General features: G+C 44.4%; 1 protein-coding gene across 22 annotated transcripts in view; it reads right to left on the bottom strand.

Moving 5' to 3' along the window:
- Window positions 1-22,480, bottom strand: part of LOC715795 (solute carrier family 2, facilitated glucose transporter member 3) — an 85,021-nt gene that overhangs the window by 24,716 nt on the left and 37,825 nt on the right. The gene's annotated exons all lie outside the window — the stretch shown is intronic.

Below are 22,480 nucleotides of genomic sequence, written 5' to 3' on the forward strand. Positions count from 1 at the left end.
CTTTTTTTCCTTTTTCCATTTGCCCCAGGTAGCCACCAACTTAATGCTCCTATGTCTATTCCATCCTCTTTTCCAGTCTCTATTACCTAAGCATCCTTGTCCCTGCCCATCCTAGCCAAACATTTTGCTTTTTCCAATTCCATTATTTTTTTTGAGACAGAGTCTTGCTCTGTTCTCCAGGTTGGAGTGCAGTGGCACAATCTGGGCTCACTGCAAACTCTGCCTCCCAGGCTCACGTGATTCTCCTGCCTCAGCCTGCAAGTAGCTGGGACTACAGGAACCCGCCACCTCACCTGGCTAATTTTTGTATTTTCAGTAGAGACAGGGTTTCGCCATGTTGGCCAGGCTGGTCTTGCACTCCTGACTTCAGGGTGATCAGTCCGCCTCTGTTTCCCAAAGTGCTGGGATTACTGGCCTGAGACACTGCACCCGCTTTAACTGAGTTCTTATTTGGACCTCTCAATCTTCGGACAATATAACATCTTGATAAAAACATCCATAGGCTGGGCGCAGTGTCTCATGCCTGTGATCCCAGCACTTTGGAAGGCTGAGGTGGGAGGATTGCTTGAGTCCAGGAGTTCAAGACCAGCCTGGGCAACATGGCAAAACTTCATCACTACAAACAATACAAATAATTAGCCAGGCATGGTGGCGCTCACCTGTGGTCCTAGCTACTTGGTAGGCTGACATGGGAGGATCAGTCAAGCCCTGGAGGTTGAGGTTGCAGTGAGCTGTGATCATGCCACTACACTCCAGCCTGGGCAAGACAGCAAGACTGTTACATACGTACACATAAGTCAATCAAGAAATAACAGCTTTCTAATCCCAGAAAGAATTGAATGAGCTTTTTTTTAAAGGTGATTAAAAAAATTAAAATATATATGGATATATACTGAAAAAGCCTGGGCCAGGTACAGTGGCTCACGCCTGTAATCCCAACAGTTTGGGAGGCCAAGGTGGGAAGATCACGAGGTCAGGAGATTGAGACCAGCCTGGCCAACCTGGTAAAACCCCACCTCTACTAAAAATACAAAAAAAAAAAAAAAATTAGCTGGGTGTAGTGGGGTGAGCCTGTAGTCCTAGCTACTCAGGAGGCTGAGGCAGGAGAATCACTTGAACCTGGGAGGCGGGGTCGCAGTGAGCCGAGAACAGGCCACTGCACTCCAGCCTAGGTGACAGAGCAAGACTCTGTCTCAAAAAAAAAAGAAAAGCAGAAAGCCTACAAAATGCACAACACTCTGCTGTATGATGCAGGGAACCCAAAGTCTCTGACCTCAAGTTATAATCTGGTGCTGGAGGACAAGACAAGAAAGTGCTAAAAAAAAGAGCCAAGAATCATGAGATTTTATTCACATGGAAACACCGAGAAAGGCTTCTTGAAGTTGGTATTTGGAATGGATCTTGAAAGATGGGTAGACTAAGAAAGAAGAGATAAAGATTAGAAAAGAGCATTTCAGCAAGGCGGAATGGCCTGGGCGCATGTCTGGTGGTGGGCAGTCTGTGGGAAGGCTGGGGAATGGTGCTTAGTCCAGTTTAGCTGAGGAATAAGGCAGTTACAGGAGTCTAGTAAAGGATAATGCTGGAAAAACAAGTTTGAGGATGCTGCCGCAGTCTTTGAATACCAGTAGTGCTACTTCAAGTGTAAGCCCTCAGGTAAGGAATGAACTAATTTATTGATTTATTTATTATTTCTTTCTTTATTTTTTGAGACAGAGTCTCGCTCTGTCACCAGGCTTGGAGTGCAGTGGCATGATCTTGGCTCACTGCAACATCCGTCTCCTGGGTTCAAGCAATTCTCCTGCCTCAGCCTCCCAAGTAGCTGGGATTACAGGCACGTGCCACCACACCCGGCTAATTTTTGTATTTTTAGTAGAGACAGGGTTTCACCATGTTGGCCAGGATGGTCTCAATCTTTTGACCTCATGATCCACCCACCGTGGCCTCCCAAAGTCCTAGGATTACAGGAGTGAGCCACCAGGCCAGGCCATTTATTTATTATTTATTTATTTATAAGGCTAGTCAAGTGAAGCTGTGAGAGTGGAGAAGGAACAAAGAAATTTGTTACTGGTTGTGATCAATTAGTTGTAAAGACCACCGCATTCAGACCAGCTACGAAGTAAACTCTTAGGGCGTATTTTTCTCTGTCACAGCACCTACATACTACTTGTATTCCAGATACATCAAATATGTCTCTTTTATCCTAGATGCTTTGCCTCAATTAAAATGTTTTTTCTTGGTCTGTGCTTTTTTTACTTTTGCTTTTCCATTGCTTTCCTCGACCTCAACCCTGAACCCCAACTTGGTTGCTTCAGAGGCTTTCTGGAGAGAAACACGGTACAACGGTGGAAAGCATTTTCTGTAAACAATCTTCTCTCACCTCTGTTTTTAGAACAAAGACAAGGTTAGAAGTGAGAAAACGTAAGTATCAGCACAGACTGTGGTACAGACTATCCTACAGACTGTGCTGAAAACTTAAGTCATTAAACCTGTGTCTCAGTTCTCTAATTCTAGAAGGTGGTCTTATGGCCGAAGAAAGATACTAGCTATTTTATTCTGTGCAGTCTCAAGGGTTCTACAAATACACTGCCCTAACAAATACTTCGTGATTCATGCATCTGAAGTAGTCATTACCCCAGAAGAAAGGTGAAAAATTATATAAATATTTCAACTACTAATCAGGTATTCACTTATCAATCCTCTTTCAAATATATACTTGAAACTGCCAAGTTTTTGGAGCCTTTCCTTGGTTCATGTTTGGGTCTGGAACATACAGACATAGCCAATATATAATTTAATAAATGACTAGCTGATTGAATAAATCTCTAGCTCTAAATATAAAAGCATTGAGATTAGGAAACATTATTGTTCTCTTTTTTTTTTTTTTTTTGAGACGGAGTCTCGCTCTGTCACCCAGGCTGGAGTGCAGTGGCCGGATCTCAGCTCACTGCAAGCTCCGCCTCCCGGGTTCACGCCATTCTCCTGCCTCAGCCTCCCGAGTAGCTGGGACTATAGGCGCCCGCCACCTCGCCCGGCTAGTTTTTTGTATTTTTTAGTAGAGACGGGGTTTCACCGTGTTAGCCAGGATGGTCTCGATCTCCTGACCTCGTGATCCGCCCGTCTCGGCCTCCCAAAGTGCTGGGATTACAGGCGTGAGCCACCGCGCCCGGCCTAACATTATTGTTCTCTATCTTAAAAAATACTAAAAACGTAGTAAGTAAAAAAGCATTAGGAAAAGATCATTTTTGCCACTAGATTCTAAGTGGTAACGTAGAATTTGAAAAATCAGAAGCATGTGAAAAGAGTGACTTAGTTGTATCTGGGTATGGCTGAGAAAATCTGTTTCTCCCCTTTCATCTTTTAATCTCCATCAGACCATACTCCTCTCAGGTAGCCTGAGAATGAAGCTATTTGCTTTTGTCTCATTAGTTCTTCTTTGATCCTGACAGCTACAGTCAATACAAAAGAAATACCACAGCCCCAGGAAAAGATTCCAATGTCCCCAGGTGGAGGACGTGCAGAGAACAGCATCATTCTTTGTCTCCCACATTCTTATCTACCTGGTGACAGGACAGTGACTTCTGCCCCCGTCTCTCTCACTAATAAGTAACCAGTCAACATGATTAGTATAGCCTCGTTCCAAAATAGCTACATGTCTCACTAGGGTTCCTAAAAGATAAGAACAGAGCTTCTAGTTTAAGTTGTATTGTATTTACGTAGTTTTTAGAGATGACAGAAGAAAATCAGGATTACTTACCTCCTCAAGAAAAACCTTACAACTGCGACAAATGAATAAACATGGGGAAGAGAAACAAAAGGCCACAAAGGGCAATGAGATATGGTGAGAGTATAATTTTTCTTTAAGTAACAGTATATGAACATAGTGTCCAAATTTAATCACTGGGCACTGTTAATATTTTAAAAATTATGGAGATTGAAAATGGTGACAGAAAAATGTAAACTTTTCCATTTTACAAAAGTGGAAAAAAGCAGCGCTTCATTTTTTTCCCACTAAAGTCTAGAAAGATTATTCAGAGATGATTTGTATGTACTAAAAGAAGAGGGCAGTGGAAGTGGAATTATTTCATTAAGTTTAAAACTTATCTAACTTTTTGCCATAAAGTTAATAAAATCAGAGAAATACCATAGTCCTAAACATAAGTATTACTGACATTTGGGGCCAGACCATTACTTGTCACAGAGGCTTGTCCCATGCATTGCGGAATGTTTAGCAGAATCCCTGGCCTCTCCCCACTAGACGGATGTAATCCTTTTCCTACAATCATGACGACAAAAATATCTCCAGACATTGCCAGATGCCCACTGGGAACAAATCACCGCTGTTTGAGAACCACCGCCTCAGACACCATGCACCTTGATTTCAGCAAGACATCTCAGAAAATCTCCAGTGAGATCCTCTGCAAAAGGCTGAAATACCTCACCCATCTGACACTCAACTGTCTGGGAAACTCATTTATTTTATATATAGTCTAGAGGAAACAAAGAAAAAAGAAAGGTTTTCTCGCTAAAATTCAAAGCATAACTCATAGAAAGGCTTTGGTCTCCTCAGGAAGCACTTACTCTCTCTCTCCTTTTAAATTATTACAAAATATCCTAAACACACAAAGCAAAATGTTAACATCTGATAGCTTCAATTGGTTATTTGATTTCCAAATCCAACAACGGATTAGACGAAAATAAGAAGAGACAGGTAGGAACACTGACACACTAATGACAATAAAAAAGAAAACAGGGCCGGGCACGGTGGCTCATGCCTGTAATCCCAGCACTTTGGGAGGCCGAGGTGGGCGGATCATGAGGTTAGGAGTTCGAGACCAGCCTGACCAACATGGTGAAACCTGTCTCTCCTAAAATTACAAATATTAGCCAGGCATGGTGGCGCGCGCCTGTAATCCCAGCTATTCAGGAGACTGAGGCAGGAGAATCGCTTGAACCTGGGAGGTGGAGGTTGCAGTGAGCCCAGATCGTGCCATTGCATTCCAGCCAGGGCAACAGAGAGACTCTATTTCAAAAAAAAAAAAAGTTAGCCAGGCATGGCAGCATGCCTGTAGTCCCAGCTACTTGGGAGGCTGAGGCAAGAGAATCTCTTGAACCCAGGAGACGGAGGTTGCAGTGAGCCAAGATCTCACCACTGCACTGAAGCCTGGGTGACAGAGCAAGATGCTGTCTTAAAAAAAGAAAAAGAAAGAAAACAGATAAACTATAAAAGGCAAACATATTTCTGAAAGAATGGCAAATCTGAGGGATGATAGTCCTACATTTTGTGTATGATTATTCTGGTCACGTTAGTCCTTGGCATCCTACCTTATATGGCATATGACCAACCAGAATGATAACATGTCTGGAAATAGGTCATGAAGGACAGCTGGAGAAACTAGAATTGTTTGTTTAGCTCAGAAAATAGAAGATGTTGGGAGAGAATGTGATAACTATCTTCCAATATTTAATGCACTTAGAAAAGTGTGTACTTTTCAGGAACCCCAAATGGAAATGGGCATCAAATCTATATAACATTTACAGTTACCTTAGTGTAACAGCAAGAACTTTCTGATAACTAGAGCTATCCAAAATATAATGGGCTGTCTTGTAAGTTAGTTAACTTTTTCACTGATGGCTTTTTCCCTGACTTCCAGAGTCATATATCACTTGATCTTGGCCAAAAGGCTAAGAAGCGATTAGAGTCATATATCTATAGCCTGTCTTATTTGTACCTGGGTGGTCAAAAAGCCTCTCAAATTATGCATAGCCAAAGGAGAAGTCCTGTTTATCTTTCAAACCCCCAAATCTTTCCTTCTCTAGTCTTTTACATCTCAGTAAATATTTTATCACTATTCACCAAATTGCAAAAGCTAGGAGTTATTCAGGATTTTTCTCTTTCCCACATCTTCCATATCTAATCCACCAACAAAAACTGTTACTTTTATCTCCACAATACTCTTAGATTCCTTCCACTCATTCATGCCTGCTACACCATACTTGTCAAAACCATTATAGACTGTCCCTTGATGTATTGAAGTAGTCTCCTAATGAGTCTCACTGATTCCTCTCTCTTCTTCTGTTTTTTGTTTTTTTGTTTTTTAAGATGGAGTTTCGCTCTTGTTGCCCAGGCTGGAGTGCAATGGCCCATGAGTGCAATGGCTCACAAGGGAGTGACATCTCTGCTCATGGCAACCTCCGCCTCCCACGTTCAAGCGATTCTCCTGCCTCGGCCTCCCTGAATAGCTGGGATTACAGGCATGTACCACCACACTCAGCCAATTTTGTATTTTTAGTAAAGATGGGGTTTCTCCATGTTGGCCAGGCTGGTCTTGAACTCCCGACCTCAGGTGATCCGCCCACCTCAGCCTCCCAAATGTGCTGTGATTACAGGTGTGAGCCACTGCACCCGGCCACTAGTTAATGATCTTCAGCAATAACTTCCAAAGGAAACATGATTTTTGCTCAAAGGTTAAAGCACTCTTACCCACATTCCATTGCAACCACTCTACTGAAGCTTCACCTGCAAAAGACACTGCCCACTATAAATCTCAACATGGATATCTTGTAAGCACTTAAAACTCAGTATGTCCAAAACTGATCTTCCAAAAAAAGGCCTGGTGCGGTGGCTCATGCCTGTAATGCCAGCACTTTGGTTGGCCAGGGCAAGCAAATCACGAGGTCAGGAGTTCGAGACTAGCCTGACCAACAGGGTGAAACCCTGTCTCTATTAAAAACGCAAAAATTAGCTGGGCATAGTGGCACACGCCTGTAATCCCAGCTACGTGGGAGGCTGAGGCTGGAGAATTGCTTGAACCCAGGAGGCAGAGGTTGCAGTGAGCCGAGATCAAGCCACTGCATTCCAGCCTGGGCAACAGAGTAACACTCCTGCTCGGGAGGTGGGGGGAGGGTGGGGGAGGGGAGGGGAATTGTTATCTAACCTCTCATCTTGAACTTTCACTTCTTCCTATTTGCTAGTTCCAACTGCATTGATACTTTCTCAGTTCCTCAGGCACACCAAGCTCTTTTGTATCTCAGGGCCCTATATATATGTTCCCTCTGCCGAAAATGTTATTTTCTCCCATGGCTAGCATATTATTTTAGACCTCAACTTCAATGTCACTACTTAAAAAGACCTTCCCTAAACACTCTTTCTTTCTTTCTTTTTCTTGAGATGAAGTGTCGCTCTGTCTCACTGGGGTGCAGTGGTGCGATCTCGGCTCACTGCACTGCAGCCTCCACCTCCCAGGTTCAAGCAATTCTCCTGTCTCAGCCTCCTGAATAGCTGGGACTACTGGTGTGTGCCACCACATCCGGCTAATTTTGTATTTTTAGTAGAGACGGGGTTTCACCATGTTGGCCAGGGTGGTCTCCAACTCTTGACCTCAGGTAATCCTCCCGCCCTGGACTCCCAAAGTGCTGGGATTGCAGGCGTGAGCCACCGTGCCTGACCTCCCTAACCACTCTTTCTAAAGAAGTTCCCTCTCTGTCAATTTCTTTTTATTATATATATATATATATATATATATATTTATTTTTTTTTTTAATTTTTTTTTTTTTGAGACAGAGTCTTGCTTGGTCTCCCAGGCAGCAGTGCAATGACACAATCTCAGCCCACTGCAACCTCCACCTACTAGGTTCAAGCAATTCTCATGTCTCAGCCTTCTAAGTAACTATGATTGCGCCAGAACACCTGGCCCATTTTAGTATTTTTAGTAGAGACGAGGTTTCGCCATGTTGGCTAGGCTGGTCTCGAATGCCTGGCCTCAAGTGATCTGTCCACCTTGGCATCCCAAAGTGCTGGGATTACAGACATGAGCCACTGAACCTGGCCCCTCTGTCAATTTCTATTTTAAGTTCTTTGTTCCTTCAATCCAGCCTGGTGCCTGTTATAGAGTAGCCTCTCAATAAGTGTAGAATGAATCAATGGTGTTGTCATACAATGAAATACTATGTAGCCATTAAAAAGAATGATGTATCGCAATATATATTGATGTGAAAACATCTAGGTATATATTTATTATTATTATTATTATTATCTTTTGAGACGGAGTTTCACTCTTGTTGCCCAGGCTGGAGTGCAGTGGCACAATCTCAGCTCACTGCAACCTCTGCCTCCCAGGTTCAAGCGATTCTTCTGCTTCAGGCTTCCAAGTAGCTGGGATTACAGGCGTGCACCACCACGCCTGGCTAATTTTTTGTATTTTTAGTAGACATGGGGTTTCATCATGTTGGCCAGGCTGGTCTCGAACTCCTAACCTCAGGTGATCCACCCACCTCAGCCTCCCAAAGTGCTGGGATTACAGGCACGAGCACCATGCCTGGCCAATTCATTGTGTGTGTGTGTGTGTGTGTGTGTGTATACATATACATATACATATACATATACATATACGGTTTTTTTTGTTTTTTTTTTTGAGATGGAGTCTCGCTCTGTTGCCCAGGCTGGAGTGCAGTGATGCGATCTTGGCTCACTGAAAGTTCTGCCTCCCGGGTTCACACCATTCTCCTGTCTCAGCCTCCCGAGTAGCTGGGACTACATGTGCCCGCCACCACACCCGGCTAATTTTTTTGCATTTTTTTAGTAGAGACGGGGTTTCACCGTGTTAGCCAGGATGGTCTTGATCTCCTGACTTCGTGATCCATGCCCCTGGCCTCCCAAAGGGGCTGAGATTACAGGTGTGAGCCACTGCACCCGGCTTATTCATTGTATATTTTTAAAAAATAATGTTGGCTGGGCGCAGTGGTTGATGCCTGTAATCTCAGCACTTTCGGAGGCTGAGGCGGGCGGATCACAAGGTCAAGAGATTGAGATCATCTTGGCTAACAGTGAAACCTTGTCTCTACTAAAAATACAAAAAATTAGCCGGGTGTGGTGGCGGACTCTGTAGTCTCAGCTACTTGGGAGGCTGAGGCAGGAGAATGGCGTGAACCCAGGAAGCGGAGCTTGCGGTGAGCGGAAATCACACCACTGCACTCCAGTCTGGGCGACAGAGCAAGACTCAATCTCAAAAAAATAAAATAAAATAAAATAAAAAAAAATAATAATTGGCCGAGTGAGGTGTTTCACATCTGTAATCCCAGCACTTTGGGAGGCCAAGGTGGGCGGGTCACCTGAGGTCAAGAGTTCGAGACCAGCCTGGCCAACATGGTGAAACCCCATCTCTACTAAAAATACAAAAACTAGCCGGGTGTGGAGGCAGGTGCTTGTAATCTACTCAGGAAACTGAGGCAAGAGAATCGTTTGAACCCAGGAGGCGGAGGTTACAGTGAGCCAAGATCACGCCATTGCATTCCAGCCTGGATGACAAGAGCAAAACTCCATTTCCAAATAATAATAATAATAATGTTTATTATAAAAAAAATCAGGCCGGGCACGGTGGCTCACACCTGTAATCCCAGCACTTTAGTAGGCCGAGGCAGGTGGATCACGAGGTCAAGAGATAGAGACCATCCTGGCCAACATGGTGAAACCCTGTCTCTACTAAAAATACAAAAAATTAGCTGGGTGTGGTTGTGTGAGCTTATAGTCCCAGCTACTTGGGTGGCTGAGGCAGTAAAATGGCTTGAACCTGAGAGGCAGAGGTTGCAGTGAGCCGAGATCGCACAACTGCACTCCAGTCTGACGACAGAGTGAGACTCCGTCTAAAAAAAAAAAAAATTAGAATGACACAAATGGAAAAAATATATAAAATTAAAGATATTCTCAGCATGCCTATTCAATATCAAGTTTAATTGTGACTAACAAGTTTGAGAACAGGCTGGTCACAGTAGCTCACGCCTGTAATCCCAGTACTTTGGAAGAGGCAGGAGGATCACTTGATGCCAGGAGTTAGAGAACAGCCCGGGCAGTAAGCAAAATTTCATCTCAGGTGTCGTGATGCGTGCCTGTAGTCTCAGCTACTAGGGAGGCTGAGATGGGAGGATGGCTTGAGCCTAGGAATTTGAGGTTTTAGTAAGCTATGATTGCAGCACTGCACTCGAGCCTAGGCAACAGAGAAAGATCTTATCTCAAAACAAAACAAAAACAGAAAAAACTTTTGAGTATGTGTATACACATGTATTAGCACACATATTATGTAATGTACCTATATATAGATGAATATAGACACATATTCTCTTCTTGTATACATGTATAATTTTTTTTTTTTGGAGACGGAGTCTTGCTCTGTTGCCCAGACTGGAATGCAGTGGTGTGATCTCAGCTCACTACAGCACTGCAACCTCTGCCTCCCCAGTTCAAGCAATTCTCCTGCCTCAGCCTCCCGAGTACCTGGGACTACAGGCGTGTGCCACCATGCCCGGCTAATTTTTTGTATTTTTAGTACAGACGGGGTTTCACCAGGTTAGCCAGGATGGTCTCGATCTCTTGACCTCGTGATCCGCCCACCTTGGCTTCCCAAAGTGCTTGGGATTACAAGTTTGAGCCACAGCGCCCAGCCCTACGTGTGTAATTTTACAAAAATGACATTATATAAATATATATATCATTTCAACATTTTTACATTTTTCTCACCCAATAATATATTATGGACATTATTTACATCAGTACATTCAGATATGCTGCACAATGGTATGTGATATGGCAGGGAACACTATAATTTACCATCCATTTAGGTTGCTTTGCTATTACAAATAATGCTGCAATAAACATATTTGTGCATTTATCCTTGTGAATTTCTTTTATTTATTTATTCGTTTATGTATTTTGAGATGGAGTCTCACTCTGTCACCCAGGCTGAAGTCCAGTGGTGCAATCTCAGCTCACTGCAACCTTCGCCTCCCAGGTTCAAGTGATTCTCCTGCCTCAGCCTCCAGTGTAGCTGGGATTACAGGTGTGCGTCCTCACACTCCGCTAATTGTTCTACTTTTAGTAGACATAGGGTCTCACCGTATTTTCCAGGGTAGTCTCAAACCTTTAGGCTCAAGTGATCCTCCCGTCTCACCCTCCCAAAATGCTGACATCACAAGTATGAGCCGCTGCGCCTAGCCTCCATATCCTTGTGAGTTTCTGAGGTCATTTTGTAGAAAAAACTTGTAGATATGGAATTGCTAGTTCAAAGGTAGGTGTATTTTAAATTTCAGAAAGAATTGCTAGATTGCCCTCTCTTAACGAGGGCAATTTTTATTCCTGCTATTATAATTATATAGAGTGCTTTTTTTGTTATAGCCCTGCCAAAACTGATATTAATCTTTTTTTAATTGTGCAAGCTCATAGGTGATATAGAATATTACTTCTATGTTGATTATCAGCAAAGTATATTCACACATGTTCATGTTTTTGCTGTGATTGTTAACATTTGCGTGGTTTGCTTCCTCATACAAGATACTCACCATTACTTCAAAAAAAGGCAGTGGCAAAAAGTATGTTTAGAATGGTCTAACTTTTTTTCTTCTTTTTCTTTTTTTTTTTTTTTTTTTGAGACAAGGTCTCAGTCTGTCACCCTGGCTGGAATGCAATGGCACAATCTCGGCTCACTGCAACCTCCACCTCCCAGGTTCAAGCGATTCTCCTGCCTCAGCCTCCCGAATAACTGGGATTATAGGCTCCCACCATCATGCCCGGCTAATTATGTATTTTTTTGTAGAGACAGGGTTTCACCTTGCTGCTCAGACTGATCTCAAACTCCTGAACTCAAGTGATAGACACGCCTTGGCCTCTCTAAGTGCTAGGGTTCCAGGTGTGAGCCGCTGTGCCTGGCCCTAAATTTTTTTTTTTTTTTTTTTTTTAGACAAAGTATCTTGCTCTGTCACCTAGGCTGGAGTGTAAGGGCACGATCTCAGCTCACTGCAACCTCTGCCTCCCGGGTTCAAGCAATTCTCGTGCCTCAGCCTCCCAAGTAGCTGGGACTACAGGCGCCCACCACCATGCTCGGCTGATTTTTTTTCTTTTTGTAAAGAGGTGGTTTCGCCATGTTGGTCAGGCTGGTCTCAAACTCCTGGCCTCAGGTGATCTGCCCACCTTGACCTCCCAAAATGCTGGGATTACAGGATTTCATTTCTTCGTTTCATTTCACTTATTTCATTTCATTTCTTTCAGATGGAGTCTTGCTCTGTTGTCCAGGCTGGAGTGCAGTGGCGTGATCTCAGCTCAATGCAACCTCCGCTTCCCGTGTTCAAGCAATTATCTGCCTCAGTCTCCCGAGTAGCTGGGATTACAGGTGCTCACCACCACGACCGGCTTATTTTTGTATTTTTAGTAGAAATGGGGTTTCACCACATTGACCAGGCTGGTCTTGAATTCCTGACCTTGTGATCCACCCGCCTCGGCCTCCCAAAGTGCTGAGATTACAGGCATGAACCACCGCATCCAGCCAAGCATCTCCCTTTATATATAGCTTGGGAAATCAATGAGCATCATCCGCCCAGTAAGATGTCTTCATCACTTCCCAGAGTAACCCCTTGATTCCCACTCTGGACATAAGGCATTTCATCTTTACATCCTCTTGAGACAGTTATGTCAATTTCAATTTCTTTTCGGGGGGCAGATAAAACAAAAGCATGCTTCCTCCATTTGTTTTCATTTTTTATTTCTTGGAGATGGGGTCTCCCTATGTTGCCCATAGTCTGGTCTCGAACTCCTGAGCTCAAGCCATCTTCCTGCCTCAGACTCCAAGAGTGCTGGGATTACAAGCATGAGCCACTGTGCCCAACTCTCTGTTTTTTGATGACCACCCCCTTGCTCCCCAAATGGCTGTATCAGCAAGTTGGGAGGTTTTTTTTTTTTTTTTTTTTTTTGAGACGGAGTCTCACGCTGTTGCCCAGGCTGAAGTGCAGTGGCGCGATCTCGGCTCACTGCAAGCTCCGCCTCCCGGGTTCACGCCATTCTCCTGCCTCAGCCTCCTGAGTAGCTGGGACTACAGGCGCCCGCCACCGCGCCCGGCTAATTTTTTGTATTTTTAGTAGAGACGGGGTTTCACTGTGGTCTCGATCTCCTGACCTTGTGATCCGCCCGCCTCGGCCTCCCAAAGTGCTGGGATTACAGGCTTGAGCCACCGCGCCCGGCCTAAGTTGGGAGTTTAAGAAGAAATTTAAATAGGCTATTACTACCCCTGCAGCCGCCTATTCTCCTCAACCAGTGTGACGCCCCCCTTATCCTAAACGTGTCTCACTCTGATGTCCAGGCTGGAGTGCAGTAGCACGATTTCAGCTCACTGCAATCTCCACCTCCCAGGTGTGGACACTAAGTCTGGCATCAATATGATAATCTCCCATGAGGGGGGACCACAAGGTTACCTAAGGAGAAGTGAACTAGCTTCTCCACAGAGCATGGCCCATATAAGTCCCGTGCTGATCCATAGTGGGATGGCGCCTGTGAATAGCCAGTTATTGCACTCCCACCAGAACAATATAGCAAGACCCTGTCTCAAAAAATAATGTGTGTGGTTTGCTCATTTTTCTTTTCTACGTTTCATTACTTTCTTCTACTTTGCAAAAGAAAAGCTATCTCTAACCCACGTTAAACTTTTACTGTGGTGCAAGATGCACAATTTAAGAACGCGTAGCCACTGTGGAAGAGCACTATTGACAGCATCGATGGAAATTATTAAATGGAGCAGCACCCTACGTTAGCCAAGTGTGATTGTCTGTGGACGAATGACATCAGCATCTTTAGGGAGTCTGTTAGACACATAAATTCTCAGCTCCACCCCGGGCCTGCTGAGTCAGAATTTCAGCAGAGTGGGAACAGGAAATCGGTACTGACAAGCCTTTGCAGTGGGTATTAATGAGGGCTAAATTTTTTTTTTTTTTTGAGATGGAGTGTCGCCCTGTCACTCAGGCTGGAATGCAAAATTTTAGAAGGATCAGATGGTAAACAAACCCTAAGTAAAGTTCCAGAGTATATCTGTCTTAGAATTAAGAAGATGGTTGGGCCAGGCATGGTGGCTCATGCCTGTAATCCCAGCACTTTGGGAGGCCAAGGCAGGTGGATCATGAGGTCAAGAGATCAAGACCATCCTGGCCAACATGGTGAAACCCCATCTCTACGAAAAATACAAAAATTAGCTGGGTGTGGTAGCACATGCCTGTAGTCCCAGCTACCTGGGAGGCTGAGGCAGGAGAATCACTTGAACCCAGGAGATGGAGGTTGCAGTGAGCCGAAATCTCACTACTATACTCCAGCCTGGGCAATAGAGCAAGATTCTGTCTCAAAAAACAAAAACAAAAACAAAAAAACCATAAACAAAAACCATTCGTAAAACACATATAGGCCAGACACAGTGACTCATGCCTATAATCCTAGCACTTTGGGAGGCCGAGGTGGGTGGATGACTTGAGGTCAGGAGTTTGACACCAGCCTGGCCAACATGGTGAAACCCCATCTCAACTAAAAATACAAAATTACCCGAATGTGGTGATGCACACCTGTAATCCCAGCTACTTGGGAGGCTGAGGCAGGAGAATCACTTGAACCTGGGAGGTGGAGGTTGTAGTGAGCTGAGATCGCACCATTGCACTCCAGCCTGGGTGACAAGAATGAAACTCCATCTCAAAACAAAACAAAACAAACACATATATTCTTTTCTAAAAGTTAAATAGTTCTCTTAATCTTACCTTTAGCTTCAGAGGATAGAATAGTACCCTGTATCTGTGATCCCTTTTATTTATTTTTGACAGAGAGTCTCCCTATGTTGCCCAGGCTGGTCTTGAACTCCTGGGCTCAAGCAATTCTCCTGCCTCAGCTTCCCAAGTAGCTGGGATTACAGGCAGGCACTGCTGGACCTGGCCCATATAGTCCTTTTTAAAGCAAAATTCCAGGCCAGGCGTGGTGGCTCATGCCTGTAATCCCAACAATTTGGGAGGCCAAGGCAGGAGGATCACTTGAGGCCAGGAGGTTGAGATCAGCCTGGCCAATATGGTGATACCCTGTCTTTACTAAAAACAAACAAACAAAAATAAATTAAAATTAGCCTGGTGTGGTGGCTTACACCTTTAATCCCACCTACTTGGGAGACTGAGGCATGAGAATTGTTTGACCCCAGGAAGTGGAGGCTAGAATGAGCTGAGATCATGCCACTGCACTCCAGCCTGGGTGACAGAGCAAAACTCTTTTCCAAAAAAAAAAAAAAAAGTGAAATTTCTTCATTTCCTTAAATAATTCCCTATTGAACCTATACCAGTAAGGCATTTGCCCCATTTCTCTATTTGAACCATTCCTGTCAGTCATCAACAAACACCATCTTATGAAATCCAATGGTCCATTCTCAAGCCTTCTTACTCAACCACTCAGCATCTGACAAAACCAATCATTCTCTCCTTGTTCAAATAAATGGGTGGTACTTTATTACTGAGTTGCAATAGGACTTTACATATTCTAGATACAAGCCCCTTATCATACACATGATTTGCTATAATTGTCTCCCATTCTGTGGGTTGTCTTTTCACTTTCTTGGGTATCCTTTGAAACACAAAAATTTTAATTTTCTTTTCTTTTTTTTAATTATACTTTAAGTTCTAGGGTACATGTGCACAACATGCAGGTTTGTTACATATGTATACATGTGCCATGTTGGTGTGCTGCACCCGTTAACTCGTCATTTACATTAGGTATATCTCCTAATGCTATCCCTCCCCACTCCCCCGCTTGTTTTTTTTTTTTTTTTTTTTTGAGACGGAGTTTTGCTTCTGTTGCCAAGGCTGGAGTGCAATGGCACAATCTCAGCTCACCACAACCTCTGGCTCCTGGGTTCAAGCGATTCTCCTGCCTCAGCCTCCCAAGTAGCTGGGATTCCAGGCGCGCACCACCACGCCTGGCTAATTTTTTGTATTTTTATAGAGATGGGGTTTCTCCATGTTGGTCAGGCTGATCTCGAATTCCCAACCTCAGGCGATCCGCCTGCCTCAGCCTCCCAAAGTGCTGGGATTACAGGTGTAAGCCACCCTGCCCAGCCCAAAATTTTAAATTTTGAATATATCCAATATATCCAGTTTTTCATTTGGTCATGCTTTGGTTGTCATAGCTGAGAAATCATTAGCCAATCCAAGATCACAAAGATTAACATTTATGTTTTCTTCTAAGAGTTTTATGGTTGTAGCACTTTTCATCCATTTTGAGGTAATTTTTATATATCGTGTGAGGTAAAGGTCCAATTGCATTCTTTGGCATACGGTTATCCTCTTGTCCCTTTACCATTTGTTGAAAAGACTATTCTTTACCCCATTGAATAATCTTGGTGCCCTTGTCAAAAATCAGTTGAACAGGCTGGGCGTGATGGCTGGTGCCTATAATCCCAGCACTTTGAAAGGCTGAGGAGGGCGGATCACCTGAGGTCAGGAGTTCGAGATCAGCCTGACCAACATGGTGAAACCCTGTCTCTACTAAAAATACAAAAAGTTAGCCAGGCGTTGTGGCGCACACCTGTAATCCCAGCTACTCAGGAGGCTGAGGCAGGAGAATCACTTGAACCCAGGAGGCAGCGGTGGCGATAAGCCAAGATCGTGCCACTGCACTCAAGCCTAGGTGACAGAGAAAGACTCCGCTGTCTCAAAAAAAAAGAAAGAAAGAAAGAAAAAAATTTTGGAAAGGAGTGATAGTCAATGTGAGGTGCAAAATATACAGGTTTTGCAAGGAGCCCGTTTATTATAAATGACTAGGGTATTAACCATGGGAATAAATGACTGGGGTGGACTGGAAAATGAGATGATTGGAAATGAGTGGACAAGAAACTGAGGGCCAGCCATCTCCATGCATCATGGAATAGCCCGGACTGATGACAGTAGGAGTGGTGTAAACCAAGAAAATCAATCAGACTTCTAAATTTTCAGGGAATGTGGGGAAAGTGACCCAGGAGATCAGCAGATTATTACAACATCCTGATGCCATGCACTTAAAAGGAGCTGAGTTTTTAGGGGGTCAGCAACAGTTTGAAGTAGGCAAAGAGCAGCATCATAAGAGTTACAAGCGAAATGCTGAACCTACCCTATAGTACTTTCAGAGAAGTGAGATCCTCTAACTTGAAAGTTCAGGAAGGCGATTATGGGAAACGTGGCATTTATATGGACCATGAAAGATGAAAAGAATTTTGAGAGAAATAGACTAGGAAAGATAATTACAGGCAGAGAGATGCTATTACCAACCAAAGAGCTGACACTGCTCCGCGCACGCCTAGTGGTTTTGCAAATCCGCCTCCAGAGCCCATTGCTGTGGTGCTAATAGCATCCTTGGTATTACCAGAGCTGGTTAGCAGTTGGCCACCAGGTGGCAGTGTATATCTTTGCGCCATCCCTCCCAGTACCGCCCCTGGAGAAAAACTGGAAGTGAGAATTAGCATAAGTACAGCTGAGGTGGCTTGTGGATGGTGTTATTTAGTTAGGCCTGAAGAAGCAAGGCCCTCGGAGAAGAGGATAAATTTGGGAACATTTAGGGAAAAGATCATGGAGAAGATAAAAGGAAAGGAAATTGCCTCAGGGCGAGAGTATAATGAGGTCTAAAAGGTAGTAGAGGGCTCTTGGAGGGAGAGCCATGTCCTCCTGGCCATTCCTTGAGGAACTAGTTGGTCAGGATAGCCACACCGCCCTAGGCTTTACAAAACTCCGGAAATACACTCTTGGATCCAGAGGTGACAATTCACTGAATGAGGATTACCCCAACCAGCCACAGTGTGAAATCCTTGGAGAAGGTGTGTGCTGACTTGATCAGAGGCACAAAGGGAAAGAATCCCAGCTTGAAGGACCAGTTCGAATGCCAAGACTCCATAAATCACTGCAAGAAAAACGCCTTGCGGTGAGGGTTCTAGGATTTGGGATCGTTTCCAGATGAGAACCCACAAATGACTCACTGCCTTACACAGGCCTTCTGAGGTTGTTAAACAGATTGCTTCCATCAGTATTGAGTCAGGAATTGAGGCCGCTCACCACCACACTTACTTGTTAACTCTTTTTTTTTCTGAGACGGAGTTTCACTCTTGTTGCTCAGGCTGGAGTGCAACGGCGCGTTCTCGGCTCACTGCAACCTCCGCTTAAACCTCCTGGGTTTAAGCAATTCTCCTGCCTCAGCATCCCGAGTAGCCGGGATTACAGACATGCACCACCATGCCCCGCTAATTTTTTACTTTTAGTAGAGATGGGGTTTCTCCATGTGTCCCACCCCCCGTCGATGGGTACCCCAGCCGCCGTGGGGTCGGGTGGGGGCGGCTGCTGGGGGACCCATGGTCCCCAGCATGGTCTCAATCTCCTGACCTTGTGATCTGCAAGCCTCAGCCTCACAAAGTGCTGGGATTACAGGCGTGAACCACCGCGCTTGGCCACCACGTTGTTTTGATTACAGCTTACTGTTGAATTCTGAGAGTGCTTTACATTCTCTAGAAACAAGTCTTTTGGGATGTGTGGTTTACAAATATCTTCTCTGAATGTAGCCCGTCTTTTCACCATATACATGGGATCTTTTGCAGAGCAGAAGCTTTTCATTTTGATAAGCCCAAATTTATCAATTTTTCCCCTTGTGGCTTGAGCTTTTACTATTTTTTGTTGTTGTTGTTGTTTTCTTGAGATGGAGTCTCCCTCTGTCACCCAGGCTGAGTGCAGTGGTGCAATCTCAGCTCACTGCAACCTCTGCCTCCCGGATTCAAGCCATTCTCCTGCCTCAGCCTTCCAAGTAGCTGGGACTACAGGCACGTACCACCAGGCCCGGCTAATTTTTTGTATTTTTAGTAGAGATGGGGTTTCACCATGTTAGCCAGGATGGTCTAGATCTCCTGACGTCATGATACAATGGCCTCAGCCTCCCAAAGTGTTGGGATTACAGGTGTGAGTCACGGCGCCCGGCTGAGCTTTTACTGTTAAGTCTCTTTTACTATAACATAGACATGCTCACTTGTTTATGTAATGAACCTGGCTGCTTAAATGCTATGACATTTGAACTGAGTAACTGGTGACTGAGCCGCTATGGCCCACAAAGCCTCTATCTGTACAAAAAGAGTCAGCTGACCCAGGCTCTACTCGGATAAGCCTTCAAACTCTAGGGTATTTTCATATGCTGTTTCCTCTACCTGAAACACTCTTTCTCCAGATCTCCTCATGGCCGGCTCTTTATGTATTCTGGTTTCTGCTTAAATTTACCGTACAGAGGCCCTCCTGACCACACCACAGGCATATCTCACTGTATTGCACTTCGCTTCATTGCATTTTGCCCCTATTGTGCTTTTTTACAAATTGAAGGTTTGCGGCAATCCTGTGTTAAGCAAGTCTATTGGCCTCAGTTTTCCAACAGCATGAGCTCACTTTGAGTCTCTGTGCCACATTCTGGTAATTCTTGCAATATTTCAAACATTTCCTTATTATTATATCCCTTATGGTGATCTGTGATCAGTGATCTTTGATATTACTATTGTCTTTGTTTTGGCATGAACCACAGCCACACAAGACAATGAATGTGGGCCGGGCGCGGTGGCTCCCACCTGTAATCCCAGCACTTTGGGAGGCCGAATCGGGGGGATCAGGAGGTCAGGAGATCGAGACCATCCTGGCTAACATGGTGAAACCCTATCTCTATTAAAAATACAAAATATTAGCTGGGCTTGGTGGCACATGCCTGTAGTCCCAGCTACTCGTGAGGCTGAGGCAGGAGAATCTCTTGAACCTGGGAGGCGGAGGTTACAGTGAGCTGAGATTGTGCCACTGCACTCCAACCTGGAAAGCAGAATGAGACTCTGTCTCAAAAATAATAAAAATAAAAATAAAAATAAAAATACAATAAATCTAATCAATAAATACTGTATGCATTCTGACTGCTCCGCTAACTGGACATTCCCCGTTTCTCTCTCCTTCTCTCTCTTCTCAGGCCTCCCTATTTCCAGAGACAATAATATTGAAAATTAGGCCAATTAAAAACCCTAAATGGCATATAATTATTGAAGTGAAAGAGTCAAACATATCTCACTTTAAATCAAAAGCTAGAAACGAGTAAGCTTAGTGATAAAGGCATGTCAAAAGCCAAGATAAGCCAAAAGCAAGGCCTGTTGCACCAAACAGGTAGCCAAGCTATAAACACAAAGGAAAAGTTCTTGAGGAAAATTAAAAGTGCTACTCCAGTGAACACACAAATGATAAGAAAGTGAAACAGGGGCCAGGCATGGTGGCTCACACCTGTAATCCCAACACTTTGGGAGGCCCTGGTGGGTGGATCATGTGAGGTCAGGAGTCTGAGACCAGCCTGGCCAACATGGCGAAATCCCATCTCTACCAAAAATACAAAAATTAGCCAGGCATGGTGGCGTGTGCCTGTACCCACTTAATCCCAGCTACCCAGAAGGCTGAGGCAGGAGACTCGCTGGAACCCAGTGGGCAGAGGCTGCAGTGAGCTGAGATTGCGCCACTGCCTCCAGCCTTGGCAACAGACCAAGACTCTGTCTCAAAAAAAAAAAAAAGAATAAAAGAAAGAAAAGAAAGTGAAACAGATGTTTGCTGATATGGAGAAAGTTTTCGTGGTCTAAATATAAATAGACCACTAAACATTTTCTTAAGCCAACGCCTAATCCAGAGCAAGGTCCTAACTTTCTTTAATTTTTTTTTTCTTTGAGACGGAGTCTTGCTCTGTCGCCTAGGCTAGAGTGAGTGCAGTCGCGTGATCTTGGCTCACTGCAACCTCCGCCTCCCAGGTTCAAGCTATTCTCCTGCCTCTACCTCCCAAGTAGCTGGAACTACAGGTACCCACCACCACGCCCAGCTAATTTTTGTATTTTTTAGTAGAGACAGGGTTTCACCATGTTGGCCAAGCTGATCTAGAACTCCTGGCCTCAGGTGATCCACCCGCCTCAGCCTCCCAAAATGCTGGGATTATAGGCATAAGCCACTGGGCCCAGCCAAATTTCTTTCATTTTATGAAGGCTGAGAGAGGTAAGGAAGCTGTAGAAGAAAAGTTAGAAGGTAGCAAAAGTTGGTTCATGAGGTTTAAGGAAAAAAGCTGTCCCTATAACCTAAAAGTACCAGGTAGGTGATGCAGCAAATGCTGATATAGAAGCTACAACAAGTTATCCAGATCTAGCTAAGATAATTGATAAAAGTGGCAACACTATACAACAGATTTTCAGTGTAGATGAAACAGCCTTATATTGGAAGAAGATGCCATCTAGGACTTTCGTGGGGTTTTTTTGTTTGTTTTTTTGTTATTTTTTTTTTGTGAGACAGAGTTTTACTCTTGTTGCCCAGGCTGGAGTGCAACGGCTCGATCTCGGCTCACTACAACCTCTGCCTACTGGGTTCAAGCAATTCTCCTGCCTCAGCCTCCTGAGTAGCTGGGACCACAGGCGCGCAACACCAAGTCAGGCTAATTTCTGGATTTTTAGTAGAGACGGGGTTTGACGATGTTGGCCAGGCTGGTCTCAAACTCCTGACCTCATGATCTGCACACCTCGGCCTCCCAAAGTGCTGGGATTATAAGCATGAGCCACCGTGCCTGGTCTATGCCATCTAGGACTTTTATGGCCAGAAAGGAGAAGTCAATGCCTGGTTTCAAAGCCTCAAAAGACAGGCTGACTCTCTTTTCAGGGGCATTAGTTTCATTATGTAAATCTGCTGTGCTTATACCATATAAACGGAAGAACTTAGCCTGGATGACAGCATATCTCTTTATAGCATGGTTTACTGAATTTTTTTTTTTTAAATTTTTAACTTTTTGGCTGGGCATGGAGGCGTATATCTGTAATCCTAGCACTTTGTGAGGCTGAGGCGGGAGGACTGCTTGAGCCCAGGAGTTCAATACCAGCCTGGGCAATGGAACAAGACCCCATCTCTTAAAAAAATTAATTTTTGACTGGGCGTGATGGCTCACACCTGTAATGCCAGCACTTTGGGAGGCAGAGGCGGGGGGATCAACTGAGGTCAGGAGTTGGATACCAGCCTGCCCAACATGGCAAAACCCAGTCTTTACTAAAAATACAAAAAAATTACCCAGGCATGGTGGTGGGTGCCTGTAATCCCAGCTACTCAGGAAACTGAGGCAGAAGAATCGTTTGAACCCTGGAGGCGGTGGTTGCAGTGAGCCAAGATCAAGCCACTGCACTCCAGCCTGGGTGACAAGAGTGAAACTCCGTCTCTCTCAAAAAAAAAAAAAAAAAAAAAAATTGCTATGGGTATATACTAGGTGTATATATTTATGGGACACAAGAAATGTTTTGATACCAGTACACAATGTGTAATAATCACATCAGGGTAAATGGGGTATCTATCACATCAAGCATTTATGATTTCTTTGTGTTACAAACTTTCAAATTATACTTTTTACGTTTCTTTTTTTTTTGAGACAGACTTTCCCTCTTGTTACCCAGGCTGGAGTGTAATGGTGCGACCTAGGCTCACTGCAACCTCTGCCTCCTGGCTTCAAGTGATTCTCCTGCCTCAGCCTCCCAAGTAGCTGGGATTACAGGGATGCGCCACCATGCCTGGCTAATTTTGTATTTTTAGTAGAGACAGGGTTTCTCCATGTTGGTCAGGCTGGTCTCGAACTCCTGACCTCAGGTGACCCACCCGCCTTGGCCTCCCAAAGTAC

Source organism: Macaca mulatta, chromosome 11 (genome assembly GCF_049350105.2).
Source record: "Macaca mulatta isolate MMU2019108-1 chromosome 11, T2T-MMU8v2.0, whole genome shotgun sequence".
Lineage (NCBI taxonomy): Eukaryota > Metazoa > Chordata > Mammalia > Primates > Cercopithecidae > Macaca > Macaca mulatta.